General features: G+C 36.3%; 1 pseudogene; it reads right to left on the bottom strand.

Moving 5' to 3' along the window:
- Positions 1-544: 544 nt before the first annotated feature.
- LOC145123776 (uncharacterized) lies at positions 545-2,694 on the bottom strand (annotated as a pseudogene).
- Between the last annotated feature and the right edge of the window lie 12,988 nt (positions 2,695-15,682).

The raw sequence follows: 15,682 nt of genomic DNA on the forward strand, positions 1-15,682 counted from the left end.
TCTAATCTTAATTACATACTATAAATTAGCTTTTTTGTAAGTTTCTATTAAACTTTATAGAGTTCAATATACATTGTAGGAAAAATATTGATGGAGTTGTATGGAATGTAGAACATGACGTGACAATCCATTGAGCTCTATAAAATTCAATGCATTGTCGATGGCCTTAGTTTTAATCGATTTTCTTATCCGTCATACAAGCCAATGGCGGTTTTTATAACCTTGCGTTCCAAGTTCATGCATTTTTTTTTCTTTATCTAATAGGCAATAAGGCAATAACAACCATATAATACATAATACATATGCATCTTTTTTTCTTAAGCCCACAACACGTAATACCCTGCTAAATGTGTTTTTTAATAGTTAAGTTCACTTTTTGGGTTATGTGGTGTCGCCAAATGGACTTGGTGCTGACCCAGTAAAGTTGTTGTCGAACACCGGCCACACCTTACTTCTATTACTGAAGAACATAGGTCAAATCGATCACACCACGTAAATTCATTGGCTGGCTTTTTCTTTGCTTGTTTTCTTGCTTCCATAACAATTGGCAATAAAAATATTAATCATTCACATATCATATATAGATTCGCAACCGATACAAACTAAGACATAACAATCGTACATCTTGAAATGAATGTTACAGTTAGTGCTTTGGATTTTGATAGTAAATCTTTAGCTTTTCTGGCTTGAAGAGATTCTTAGAAGTATACGTTGAGTTATAAACATCCCCCAGAAGATCATACTGAAGTCTAGCATATAAAATAACCGGTATGGAAGCAATTGCACTGATAACAATAGGTATCCATATCATGTTTTGATAAAGGACGAAAAAACTAACACTAAAAGCGACCATCATGGCTGCGATAGAAAAGAAGAGTGTTGTAAGGCCTCTCATCAGCCTTTTGGGTAATAATTCCAAGAAATCATCTTCAGCATAGCGAGATGTGAGGATAGATAAAAATATTAGGAGTGAAACGGACGAGAATGTCAAAGAAATGGCATCCGATATGACAAATACTATGAAAGATCTTTTATGAAAGAACATAGGAACACCATTAGTTTGATTATAACCACCAGGAACTGTAAACGCTGCTGCAAAAACAATGGTAGCTATAAGAGCTGCCACCACCATACTTTGACTAGCTGTCTCTTTCATCTACTTTTCACCTGAAGCAAGTAGGTCTTTGTGCTCCTTGCTGACTAGTTCATGTGGTGTTAAACCATCATTGTTCTTCCTTTCTCGATATGAAGGAGGAATCATACCTTCTACTTCCTACGTAAACAAAAGAAAGGTTAAATATTTGTCCATTTTGAAACGTTCTATTTTAAAACAATTTTAGCTATTCTTGGATGATAGAGTAGAAGCAACTTAAGTAATAACTTCTAGTTGTATGAAAGACGAAAGTACAGAGATGTAAAGAGAGAGCTAATGTCTTAGAGAGAAAGAAATACCTTGAACCACAACAACTCTCGTTGCATTTGCAAAGCAACCCCTGAAATTACTTGAAGTCTCTTTTTCTTCGCACACTTCCCAACTAAATGTAACATATTATTTCCTTTCCGATCCTTCATAGGTGTTATCATATCTTTCATCGAGCCAATCTCATGTAGAAGATTGTAGATACCCTCATGACGATGTGAGATAGCAACATGAAATATAGTTTGCTCGTTGTCATTTGTCTTCCATATTAAATCTGGATATTGCCGAATGAGCTCCACTAGAAATTCAGTGTTTCCCATCTCTGCAGCGACAAATAGTACACGTGAAGAGAATGTTTGATTTACACCTTTTACTTCTTGATCACCTTGCCTTCTACTCCATAGGTTATGAATTCTTGTGGGCATCTTCGCAACATTTTCCAAGATGGACCCAAGAAGTTGCTCGACATCTTCCTTTTCCTTTCCACTATTTGTTGGTAGGTCAGCTGGCCCTCTGATAATACCACTGATTTCATCCTTGGATAATTTCACAATTTCTGACCAAATAATTTTTAGTAATTCCATGGCATCAGTTGCTTTTTCAGAAGGCCCAACCTTCACATGAATCAACGCCAAAACTGAAACCCACAACCAAATAAGAAATCAAATAGATGGATAAAAATGAGTTGATAAGCAAAATATAAGAGTAGAGATTTTCACTTGGACATATGATTCGCCAGATAAAATGCGGTTTTATCCCCTTAAATGCGTCAGGTTTTCGAGCCAAAACTCCAAGTAAAATCCCACTTTTTGCTAGCAATGGCCATCGGGACACTATTTTCAATGCAATATCTACATAATTTGTTTTAACATTTAATCAGGGAAAGTATTACATCAAACGCAACAAATATCATACAACTTTTTTTTAACAGAAGCACATATGAAAACATTTATAGAACAACAAGAAAGGAGCAACAACTACATACCATATTGATCAGCTTCCACGCATTTCTGTAGAACCCAACTGCGATTCTTATCTGTCCAACAATCTCCATGCATCTCCCTAGATTTATTATAAAGATAATTCACCATTTCATGTTTTCCAAATAAAGATGCCATATAGAGTGGCATCATTCCATTACTGCCTGGGATATCCCCAAGGGTCCCGTTCTTTTGCAACATAGTCATAACAGTTTTGACATTTCCACCGGCTGCTGCTAAACAAAATGCCGTATTGTCATTATCATTCTTGAGTTCTAACTGTTCCTTTGTCATCTTGTCCACTAGATTTTCTACAACTGCTCAACTGCTCAACATGTAGGTGTTTGTGAACGATGTGTTCACCGGTGTACTCCATCCCCCTCATGGTTTCCTTTAGGACATTTATTGCTTAGGAAACCCCTTGGAAGTAGTGTCCATCCCGATGTTGATCCTTAGGCTAGGTCCCTTATGATAGGTGTTTTAGGGACGTAATGTGAGGATAACGGGAACGGGTAATCGGGTTATTGTTGGTTGAGGAAATTAATAAACTTATTTATTGTGGGTTGAAAACTCTATGTGCTCACCAGGCTCCCAAGCCTGACCCACACAGTTTCTTGTATTACAGGTAGTGGCGCACGAGCATAGATATGATGTTTGGGATGAGAGATTACGGATATAGGCCTGTAGATATGAATAAATGTAGTAAGGCTTATATTGTACTTTTTATGCTTTTGATCTGTATCGAACATGACATCCCGAGGTTTTTAATGAAATACATTTCTATGGAAATGATTTGATAAATCTTTATCATAATTTATTTTGGGAACAAATTCCGCAACACTTTTATTTAAAATGTTACTCTGATTTTTAAACAAAGCATAAACAAAATCGGTCTTTTCTGGCCGTGAAAATGGGGATGTCACATTATGAGCAGTTGGAAGTATGGTAATGAATGGACCATATTGACATTATTACGAATAGATAGGATTCTATTAAGAATGAGTTGTCATATGGAAAATATGGAAATGTTTCCATAATGGGAGTTGGATATTAAGAATCTATGAGTAGGTTAGAAACTTTTATGCGAAAAGGATGTTCAAAGGAATGTACTTTGAATGCGAAACTTCATATCTATGGAGTTGTCTTCTAACAATCTCCAATAGAGCACTTTTTAATATCATTGGCAAAGTCTTTGTGACTTTGGTGCTATGACATTACAAAAGGATCATTGCGTAAAATGTTAGAATCTAACACATTCTAATAGTGGCAAGAATTTGATATTCTTACACTTGTGACAAGGATTGGGAATTGTGAAATGAGTGTTATTGGAAGTGTGTTCAATTGATCTATTTCACAAAGAAATGACCATAGGTAAACATAGTATGCATGCTTGGAGCATGGGATAACTATTGTTTTTTATTCAAGTATTAAGTTGATTATCCGAAACATTATACAATGAATAATGTGTAATCAATATGGTGATTAAATAACAAGTGTTTTATTTATACTCAAAAGTGTTGAGATCATATTAGATTAGATTATTCTTGTGTTTCGCCTTCGCATGTTTTGACTTCCCGAATAATAAGATTATTCAAACATCCACAATCGATCATACGTTGGAAGTAGGTATTGAGGCAAGACTGTCATGAATTGGCTTGTAGATTGTCTAAAGCGTTTAGACATAGCAAAAGTTTGCTGCAACGTTCACGAGTGCTCATGAAATAAGATTTGAGTATTGGATTAAACCCACGTTCACGTGAATCACTTCATTGATTTTATCACGAGTGATTGTGAGACGATAATATCTTATATTCTTGAAACGGAGAGATATAAGTTGGTGTTTACAATTCGGTTGCACATTGATAATACCTAAACACATCAGTAACTTGATGTTATAAAACGTATTGTTGTGTGTGATTTGATGAGTAAATAGTGCAAGCATATGAATCGAAGTTTATCCGTATCTGTGGGCCCCTCGATGATTTAGTGATGACACCCCTAAGCGCTTGGCCAAGCCTGGACTGATTTGATATGTTCAATTAGTTAGACGTCATAAATCAGAAATCGGGAAACAACACATGAACAGAGAGAATGATTATAATCCATTTCTCAGTTCATACAATATCGAATATATGATCCCTTATCTAAAGGACGCGTTACTGATAAGATCAGAGTTCGACAGCGGCTTTTTAAAGCTACGATTGCTAATCAGATTCTGAAGGCGTACTTGCAATAATAGTTATTAGACTTATCCAAGTGGGAGACTGTTGGATTAGGTGTCTAACCCCATAACTATTTTTGGTATGTACTTGATTTGATTATGATCATGGTCCTTTTGGGTTGCCTTCACTAATGCAACTTGATAGGATGACAAGAGGAGAGAGAGTAGGATTTATTATTTGAATAATAAATTAGTACTCGAAATGGTTTTATTAATATATTACAAGATTAATATATTATTTGGAAATTATATTATTTAATTAGTATTGATCGGAAATTAATTTGGTGGTCAAAAGAGACTGATTAAATTAAGGGGACTGATATTGCAATCAATTGTTAGTTGCTAGTTGAGCTATGGACTCCTAATAGAAGGGATGGACGAAATCTATGGGAAGCCCATATAGATTTCGTCCAAGGGGCCTTCTAGAAGGGTTCCATGGGTTGCTTAAGGCCTAAGCAGATAATTAGGGTTTCCACCTAAAACCCTAGCAGCCTCAACTATAAATAGACCCCAATATTAAAGGATTTTCGTCCAAGTCTTTAAGAAACCCTAAGGTGGCAAAATCCTTCCCTCTCCTAAGCCATTCTTCTTGCATTTGGTGTTTGTGAATCCATTAGAGGTGCAACACTTGGGGCACTAGGCTTTCAGAAGTCAAGATCAAGAAGGATTGTTCTTGTTATTGCTACATAACAAGTAAGGTAAAGTTCCTAACCCTAATCATATGTGATTTTCGAATTGTGTATGCTAGTTCATAGGGTTATTGCTTTGGTATTCATAGTTGTATGTTCAATAGAGAAAAACCTATATCCAAAGCAATTAGGGTTGCATGTACACCATAGGAATGTTGTTATGCTCAAAACCCAACAGATTTGTCTAATGCCACATCCAATAGTGTTGATTTGTCTTGTTTTCGTTTGAGTGATTCATCTTCTGACTTTTAACTTTGCAAAACACGTATAGGACATGTGTTAGCCTCTCCTTAATGGGCCTTGTTGGGCCATAACAAAATAAATTAACCCTAATGGACCATAAAACCCATTCTTTTATGCTAATTGGGTCGTGAACTATCCAAAGGAGCCCAATGGGCCGAAAACCTTCTCTATGAACCTCATAGTTTCGAACTAAGGCCAGAAGTGGGCCAAATTAATCCATATCTTCTTTCATTAGGCCCATTTCGGCCCAAGATAAAAAAAAAAAAGAGAAATGATATTAATGGGAGATTAAGGGGGGTTGACACCTCAAAATTGTATGTAGGATAACAATGCACCATTCTCACATCCCCATGCATCTATCACCTCACCCTCTCTCTTCTTCCCTCTTCTTTTCTACCCTCGACCGAACACACACACCCTCACCACCTTCAACTTTCATTTCAAACTCTCTCAAACCTTTCAAGAACATCTTCTTACCTCCCTCAAAATCTTGAAAATTCGTGTGGCTTCAAGAAGATCTTTCACTTATATCACCATCATTGGTAAGTTATTGTTATACATAAGTCTTGGTTTCCATTCTTAAGCTAAGAACAACTCCTTATATGACTTCATTTGGTGATCATACTTCCTAGAAAACCTCTAAGTTCGAAAGTTCTATTCAACGAAGTCTCTAAGGCCGAAAACCACACCATCTTCTTCCATTCTTCTTCAAAACCGAAACCACAAACCCAAGGTGAGTTCATACCCCCTTTTTTTCGGTTTTTACTTGTTTTTTTTTGGGGGGGGGGGAGAATACAAGTGTTATGTGTTGATCTATGTATGCTTGCATGTTATATGTGATTTCTTTGATTTATGTTGTGAAAAATTGTGTTAATACATGTTATATCACGAGATCTATAGCCAAAGTGTGAAAAATTCATAAACAAAAAAAACATAATAAGACAACATACTTCAAAGATGTAAGAGTCTTTAGGCTTAAGAAGTGAAAACAAAGCCAAAAATCTTTATAAGTGTCATTTTTGCAAAAATAACAAAGATTTGGGTAAAATATGATATTTTCGGTTTTATAAGGATAAAATAGTATTATTTACATAAAAATCTGACTTTTATGAAAATAACACTTCTCAAGGGGCCAAAAACATAAATTATAGCTTATTGGGCTTACATTTGGGCCTCACGGGTTTTTGGGCCCAAAATTGTAAAAATGAAAAGTTTTGGGGTTGAAATTGTAAATTCACTTAAAGTATGAGTCTAAAACACAAACAAACTATTTCAGGGGCTGAAAATGATCTTTATTGCAAGATTTGGACTAAAATGCAAAGTTTTTCGAATTTGGATCAAAAATGAAAACTTACGAAATTTGGGCCAAAAGTGTAAACTTTATACAAATAAGGGCTGGAAATATCAAATAATATATTTTTGGGCTGAAATTGTAATATAAATTATGTTTGGGCCGAAAATGCCAAGAATAGTGATTTAAGGACCAAAAATGTTATTTTTCATCAAAAGCGACTAAAAATGTCATTTTTATTAAGAAATGGCTAAAAATGTAACTTTATATGAAAATGGGCTGAAATGGTCAAATAAATATTTTGGGGTGAAATATGTTAATATTAAAACAATTGGGCCAAAGATATATATGTTTATAACCAAAGTGTCGTTACAATCCAACGCCAAGTGTTTTACTATTGAAAATAAATACTAAGCGTAAAACGAATTCTATATTACAAACATATCGAAGAACGGAGAAATGAAACAATGATTGGGCCTAATGTACTCATTGTGTCCATTGGGCCTTCGTGGTCCAATTTCACGATTATTAGGCCCAATATAATCAAAACATGTTTATTGGGCTTCCGGTGACCCAATTACATGCCTACGGGACCCTCTATGACTTTTACATGCTATTGGGCCTTACTGGCCCATTTGCATTGCTAGTATGGTCCAAATCAATCATATGCTTGATGGGCTAACGTGTCCATAAGCATACTCGACAGCCTATAAATGACACACATGATTAGTGGGCCACAATGTCCATTTTCGTGTTGGTTAGGCTTTACTCTATACTATGTGAACATCAAACGTGTTGTAATCAATTTCATTCAAATTCATGGGGTAATATTTGGGGACTTAGTGAGAAAATATCGGTCGGCACCAATAAGTGTCGGTCGTAGTCTGTAAGTTGTAACCAGAGTCTCCTGGAGGGAGAGCGATAGTTTGTGTATAGATCTATACGGGGGTGACTCCCCCACACCTGAGCTGTTCGCTACAGTTAAACTCGGCCAGTCTAGGGTGACAAAATCTTAATCAAAACCGGTATTTGTAAAAATGCCAAGACAGGTGAAATAGTCATTATCATGCATGGTTATAACGTCTCACAAAGAGATCCATTACCATTTTATCAATCATGGGAAATCGACTTCATACATGGTGGCTATTTAATGTGGTTATGCGATAATACAAAATCATACTACTGTTCTGAATAGGAAAATATCGGATTTTCTGGGAAATTTATATCATTTATTTTAACTCATCAAATACAATAAAATGAGCACTTTTGAGAAAGTCATACAATCAGACATGTTTTGAAACCACGTATACATTTACATATATTGGATCATCACATCACGTCGTAAACAGATTAAATTTCAGAAAATATCGGATTTTTTGGGTTATACAACTATACAAATCATTTTTATATCAAACATGCTTATGAACTCACCAACATTATATATGTTGACCCGTTTTTCAAATAACTTGTATTCTCAGGTAACAGATAAGCAGAAGATAATTGTCAAGTGTATTAGGATTTCATGTTTTGTGACTTTCAAACGATATACGTTTTAATTATGTAATATTTGTTCAATGTACTTGATGTGAGCTATGTAAGTTGTATTATGTAATGTTGGTGATGTATGTGTTTGTTTCATGTATATTCATTGTAATGGTATTCAATTGTTAGTCACGCAAGCCCTCGGACGTTTCCGTCGAACCGCGGTGTGACATTTTCCTATTTAAATAATAGTCTTTTATGTAAGACACGGACCAAGCGCGTAACAAAAACAAGCAGTTGGGACTAAATGCGTGACAAAAACAAATATTAGGGACCTTCCGTGTTAAAAAAAAATAAGTTAGACACCAAGCGCGCAAATTACTCCAAACAATAAGGACCATTCTTGTAATTTACTCTTGGATGTTGAGTTAATTGGTGGAGACTCACCATTGTCTCCCACCCACTCCTCTTTCCATAAATTACTCCTTGATTTGCTCGACTAATTTCTCCTATTTATTCCTTTTCATCTACTATAAAAGGAAGCATATGTTGAAGGGAAAAGATGCACCAAAACACAACAAAAACATATATAAGAGTCAAGTAACTTCTCTTATATATCCAGTAGAAATAGTGAGGTAGCCTTTTGTGCAGAGCCTTTAATTCGGCAGCCAAAAGCACGAGTGATACCTTATACTGAGTGATCAAATTACAAGTGCAGTTTAGCCTTGTATGATTGTAATTTTCTCTGGTGATAATAAAATCCTCTCTCTCTCTCTCGTTGGCCCGTAGACGTAGGTCAGATTAGACCGAACCACGTTAAATATTGTGTTCTGAAATTTTTTTATTGTCTATTATTCCCAACAACTGGTATCAGAGCCCAAGGTTGAAGGATGTCATATCTTGTAGTATGCTCTGTGGTTGCAGCTTAGTCTGATCGGCCACATCAGAAACAAGGTTGACCGTTTTGTGTACGACAGATTTATATTCTAGTATACAATATTGTTCTTTCGAAGTTATGGCGGAAGATGGGAAGGTTAAGATCGACAAATTTGATGGTCACGATTTCGGTTTCTGGAGAATGCAAATCGAAGATTATCTCTACCAGAAGAAGTTACATGAACCACTGTCCGGAGAGAAACCCGACGATATGAAGGAGGAGGATTGGGACTTGTTAGATCGGCAGGCACTTGGTGTGGTGAGATTATCATTGACAAAAAATGTAGCTTACAATATTGTCAATGTAAAGACTACTCACGGGTTGATCAAGGCGCTATCTAACATGTACGAAAAACCTTCAGCAGCAAATAAGGTTTTTCTGATTCGACAGTTAGTAAATCTAAAGATAAAGGAAGGTGGCTCGGTGACAGATCATGTGAATGAATTCAACTCAATCATCTCAAGATTGATTTCGGTTGATATTGGATTCGAGAATGAAGTCGAGGCGTTGCTACTATTATCATCTTTTCCCGAAAGTTGGTCCAGTACGGTGACAGCAGTTAGCATCTCAGCCGGAGGTGCTAAGCTAACATTTGAAGGTATTCGCGATTTAATCCTTGGTAAGGATGTACGCAGACGGAGTGCCGGAGAATCTTCCAGTAGTCTTCTTAGTACTGAAGACAGGGGAAGGAGGTCCAATAGAGGAGGCGGCGGTAGAGGAAGATCAAAGTCGAGAAAGAGAGGTCAGTCAAAGAACAGGTCGGATATTACCTGTTGGAACTGCAAGGAGAAAGGTCACTTCAGAAATCAGTGCCCGAGGCCTTCGGCGGATAAAGGCAAGAAGGAAGTAAATATGGCAGCAAATTTTGAAGGTGACGCGCTCATTTGTGCGGTTGAAAACTCAATTGAATCCTGGATCATGGATTCTGGTGCGTCGTTTCATGCCACTCATTCCAAAGATGTGATGCATAATTTTAGACATTACAAAGGAAATGTTCGATTGGCTGATGACAAGAGTCTAGATATCACGGGAGTCGGAGACGTGGTTCTCAAGACAAGTTTAGGCACGAATTGGACTTTAAAGAATGTGAAGTTCATTCCAGACCTAAAGAGAATGTTGATATCAGTGGGGCAGCTTGATAACGAGGGTCACCATGTTACATTTGGTGATCAGCAATGGAAGGTAACGAAGGGAAACTTAGTTATTGCTAGAGGTCAGAAGCGGGGTACACTTTACATGGTGGAAGCTGATGACTCTGAAGTACATGCTGTAGAAGAAGTTGGGGCATCTACTCTATGGCACCAAAGACTTGGGCATATGAGTGAGAAGGGAATGAAGATGCTAGCCTCCAAAGGAAGAATTCCAGATCTGAAGACTGTAACAGTTGATTTCTGTGAGCCATGTGTTCTTGGTAAACAGAAGAAAGTTACTTTCGTGAAGACTGGTCGTCCACCCAAGTCTGGGAAGTTGGAGCTAGTACATTCAGATGTTTATGGTCCCACTACAGTTTCTTCAATGGGAGGATCCCGGTATTATGTTACTTTCATTGACGACTGCACAAGGAAAGTTTGGGTTTATTTCTTGAAACATAAGTCTGAAGTTTTCAGTACTTTCAAGAAATGGAAAGCTATTGTTGAGAATGAAACTAACTTGAAGATCAAGTGTTTCAGATCTGATAATGGGGGTGAATACAGTAGCAAAGAATTTGTTGATTACTGTGCTGACCAAGGAATCAGAATGCAGAAGACGGTTCCGGAGACACCTCAGCAGAATGGAGTTGCTGAGAGGATGAACTGAACGTTAAACGAAAGGGCGAAGAGCATGAGACTACATGCAGGCTTGCCCAAGATGTTCTGGGCAGATTCAGTCAACACAGCCGCATATCTAATCAAAAGAGGACCCTCAGTCCCCCTAGGGTTCAAAATTCCAGAAGAAGAATGGAGTGGTCGTGAGGTTTCACTCAGGCACTTGAAAGTTTTCGGTTGTGTCTCATATGTGAAGGTGAAAGATTCTGAAAGAGACAAGCTAGAAGCGAAGGCAAGAAAGTGTACCTTTATTGGCTATGGCTTGGATGACATGGGGTACCGCTTCTGGGATAACGAGACAAAGAAGGTTATCAGAAGTCGGGATGTAGTGTTCAACGAGAATGCTCTATACAAGGATGAACTTGCAGCAAGCTCTAACAGAAAGAAGCAACCAGAGAAAACAAAGAGTCAAGTCGAATTTGAAGAAATCTCTGAAGACGACGTAGTAAGACCTATCAGTACTCCGGAGATAGGTGAAAGTTTAGGAAGCAGTGGGAGCTCTGATAATATTGGAGATAGTGGGAGCGAAGAAGACAGTAGTTTTGAAGAAGAAGTCGAAGAAGGTGTAGGGACTAGAACTCCTACTGTCAGGAGATCCACTAGACCAAGAAAGGCTCCAAACAAGTATTCTCCTTCAGCAAATTACTTATTGCTAACAGAGAATGGTGAACCTGAGTCTTATCCATAGGCCTTAAGGATGAAAGATTCCATACAGTGGAAAAGGGCTATGGAAGACGAGTTGAGCTCACTTGACCAGAACCACACTTGGTCCTTGGTCAAGCTCCCAGCAGGGAAGAAAGCATTGCAGAACAAATGGGTGTTTCGGGTCAAAGATGAGATTGATGGCAGTAAAAGATACAAGGCCAGGTTGGTGGTAAAAGGCTTCCAACAGAAGAGGGGTGTTGATTACAATGAGATCTTCTCTCCAGTTGTGAAGATGACTACAATCAGAATGGTCTTGGGTATTGTAGCCTCTGAAGATCTCCATCTAGAGCAGCTAGATGTGAAAACAGTTTTTCTTCATGGTGACCTGGAAGAAGACATCTACATGGCACAACCAGAGGGTTTCCCAATAGTTGGCAAGGAAAACCTGGTGTGCAAGTTAAAGAAAAGTCTGTATGGATTGAAGCAAGCTCCAAGACAGTGGTACTTGAAGTTTGATAGCTTTATGCAGAGGAGTGGGTATCACAGATGTGAGATGGATCACTGTTGCTACTTGAAGAAATTCAACTCCTCTTACATCATCCTGTTATTATATGTTGATGACATATTGATCGCTGGATCCGACATGTAGGAGATCGACAAGCTTAAGAAGCAGTTGTCCAGAGAGTTCGAGATGAAGGACTTAGGGGCTGCTAAGCAAATATTGGGCATGAGCATAGCCAGGGACAGAGTTACCGGTACACTAAAACTTTCTCAATCTAAGTACATCAAGAGAGTTTTAGAAAAGTTCAGCATGGCAGATGCTAAAGTAAGAAGTACGCCTTTGGGAAGTCAGAAACTCTCAAAGAAGCAATCCCCAAAGACGGAAGAAGACAAAGAACAGATGGCCAAAGTTCCCTACGCATCTGCGGTAGGTAGCTTGATGTATGCAATGGTCTGCACCAGACCAGATATTGCTCAAGCAGTGGGAGTTGTGAGCAGGTTCATGTCGAATCCAGGAAAAGAGCATTGGGAAGGAGTAAAGTGGTTGTTACGCTACTTGAAAGGAACAGTTGAGGTTGCCCTATGTTACAGAATAAAGGGGGTGGTCTTAAAAGGGTTCGCCGATGCAAATTTGGGTGGATGTGAGGATTCGGGTAAAAGCACAACAGGTTATGTGTTTACAATCGGAGGTACGACAATCAGTTGGATGTCCAGGTTACAAAAGAGTGTTGCTCTTTCAACCACAGAAGCAGAATACATGGCTATTGCAGAAGCGGCCAAGGAGCTTATATGGTTGAAAACGTTCTTATTAGAACTTGGATTTCAACAGGAGGATTGTGTACTGCATTGTGACAACCAAAGTGCAGTTCACCTAGCTAAGAATCCGGTGTTTCACAGTAGAACGAAACACATTCAGATGAGGTACCATTTCATTCGAGAGTTAATCAGTAATGGAACTCTACATCTGAAGAAAATCCTTGGAATGAAGAATCCAGCAGATATGTTCACCAAGGTGGTTACCACTGAGAAGTTGAAGTTGTGCATGACTTCAACTGGCCTTCCAGAAGTTTGAGGAGGAAGGCATGGCAGATAACGAGAGAGAGTGTGTGTGTGTTGCAAGAGCTGGATGATAGAGAAGACTGTATGGTTCAAGTCTCCAAGTGGGAGATTGTTGAGTTAATTGGTGGAGACTCACCATTGTCTCCCACCTACTCCTCTTTCCATAAATTACTCCTTGATTTGCTCCACTAATTTCTCCTATTTATTCCTTTTCATCTACTATAAAAGGAAGCATATGTTGAAGGGAAAAGATGCACCAAAACACAACAAAAACATATATAAGAGTCAAGTAACTTCTCTTATATATCCAGTAGAAATAGTGAGGTAGCCTTTTGTGCAGAGCCTTTAATTCGGCAGCCAAAAGCACGAGTGATACCTTATACTGAGTGATCAAATTACAAGTGCAGTTTAGCCTTGTATGATTGTAATTTTCTCTGGAGATAATAAAATCCTCTCTCTCTCTCGTTGGCCCATGGACGTAGGTCAGATTAGACCGAACCACGTTAAATATTGTGTTCTGAAATTTTTTATTGTCTATTATTCCCAACATTGGATACATTTGCAAAATCACTTTCTTGCATAAAAAAGAAACAATCGTTATATATAATGAATTCTCTAATTTTTCAAAGCTAGCATATCTATATTCCACGATAACCTTATTTTGGTTAATTTCGATTCAATCATTATATTAGAGAGTTATATTAGAATGAGAGTATCTTCTTATTTCTTTGTAGATGATTAATGTAAATTATTTTATGTTAATAATGAAATTAATATACGAATGTTAATAATCAAATTTAATTATTTATAAAATTGATTGATCATTCAAGTTGGATAGAACAAACCACAAAATTATGGACTCGTGATTTCAGGTTAATCATAACATATATACAAAAATCCAACAAACTTTATGTGTAATGGAGCTAAATTATATGTTTAAATTGGAAGGAGAATTAACTTACATAGAAATATTAGGTGGAAAAAGAAGGAACGAATCGGTTGTATTTATTCTAAAATTTAATACAATGAATCTACTTACATATATATATATATATAAACCTTGTTAAAATGTGAATTTTAAATTTATGAAATTAGAAAACACAAGAAAATGTCAAAGTGGAAAATTTTTAAAATCCTAGAAAATGACACGTGGCAAATTTAAGGAGAACATGACATTTGTCAAAAATTATTTTTATTTATTAGGTTTTATTTCTAATAACTTTAATTAAGATTTTCAAGATCGAGATTTTAGCTAATATCATTTTATGTTTTCCAAGATTTTTGATCATAAGATTAGATCGAATTGAAATCGAAAAATTCTACTAAAATAAATTAGTCTTTAAACTTGTTTGTAAAGTCTTGTTTGTGAGGTATCTCATTTTAAAAAGAAATTAAATATTCTCCTACTTTTTCTTCCTACTTATCTTTCTATTCCTATGAAATGATAATAAATATTATATTTTTAATAAATTAATAATTTTTTAAGAAACTTATCATTATTTTATATCGGTATGAAAATAATTAGGAAGAAAAGTAAAATGATATTTAATTTCTCCATTTAAAATAGATGTTGGTTAAGACATCGATAATAGAATTCATTTTAACGTATTAACAATAATTCCTCTTGGTTCAAATCATCATAGTTAGAAAGAAAACATATTAAGCAGAAAAAGAAACAATATTATATTTACCATGTGCCACACAACAATGTCATGATACTCTTTTTAATTCAAGATGAATCGATGATGTTCTATAACACTTCTTGCAACATGAGATGTATGATTTCAAAGTTAAATGAATAAATTTTGAGGCTCAACAATATAATAATAATTAATAAATACTAAAGTGGTAAGATGAAATGAGCACAAAACTTTAAAATCTTAAAAGGGGTCTTAAGATCCCAATATAGATCTTTAAGATAAATCCAAGTATGATTGATATAATTTTTGGGCTTGTATGATTTGAAGATCTTACCAATTTAACACCATCTATTTCGCTTTCATTTTTATTATTTATTTCTTTTTCTTTTGAGTATGAGGATTTTAAATAGTTCTGCAAAAGGATTATTTGGGTAATATTTTTTGTTAATGTAATTCAGTAATAACAAATATTTTATTATTGTTATAGCTATGTCGTTCAAACTATATGAAAAAGTTCAATTATTCAACTTTTAGTATTTATTTTATTACTATGAAAACATTAAATTATATTAAAGAGGACATATGGAAACGTCGACAGTTCATTTATGTTTTCCCACTAACTTGTCACCTTTCAAATTATATACCTAACATTGCCTCTTTGGCTCTATTTCAGATCTATTGAGATGACTTTGTTTTTTATAATAAAGCGTTGACGATGACTTACAGACATAGTCCATCAAGTTCTGCATATATAAATCCATGTCTTTAA

Source organism: Lactuca virosa, chromosome 1, assembly GCF_052849685.1.
Source record: "Lactuca virosa cultivar CGN04683 chromosome 1, Lactuca_virosa_CGN04683_v6, whole genome shotgun sequence".
Taxonomy (NCBI): Eukaryota; Viridiplantae; Streptophyta; class Magnoliopsida; order Asterales; family Asteraceae; genus Lactuca; species Lactuca virosa.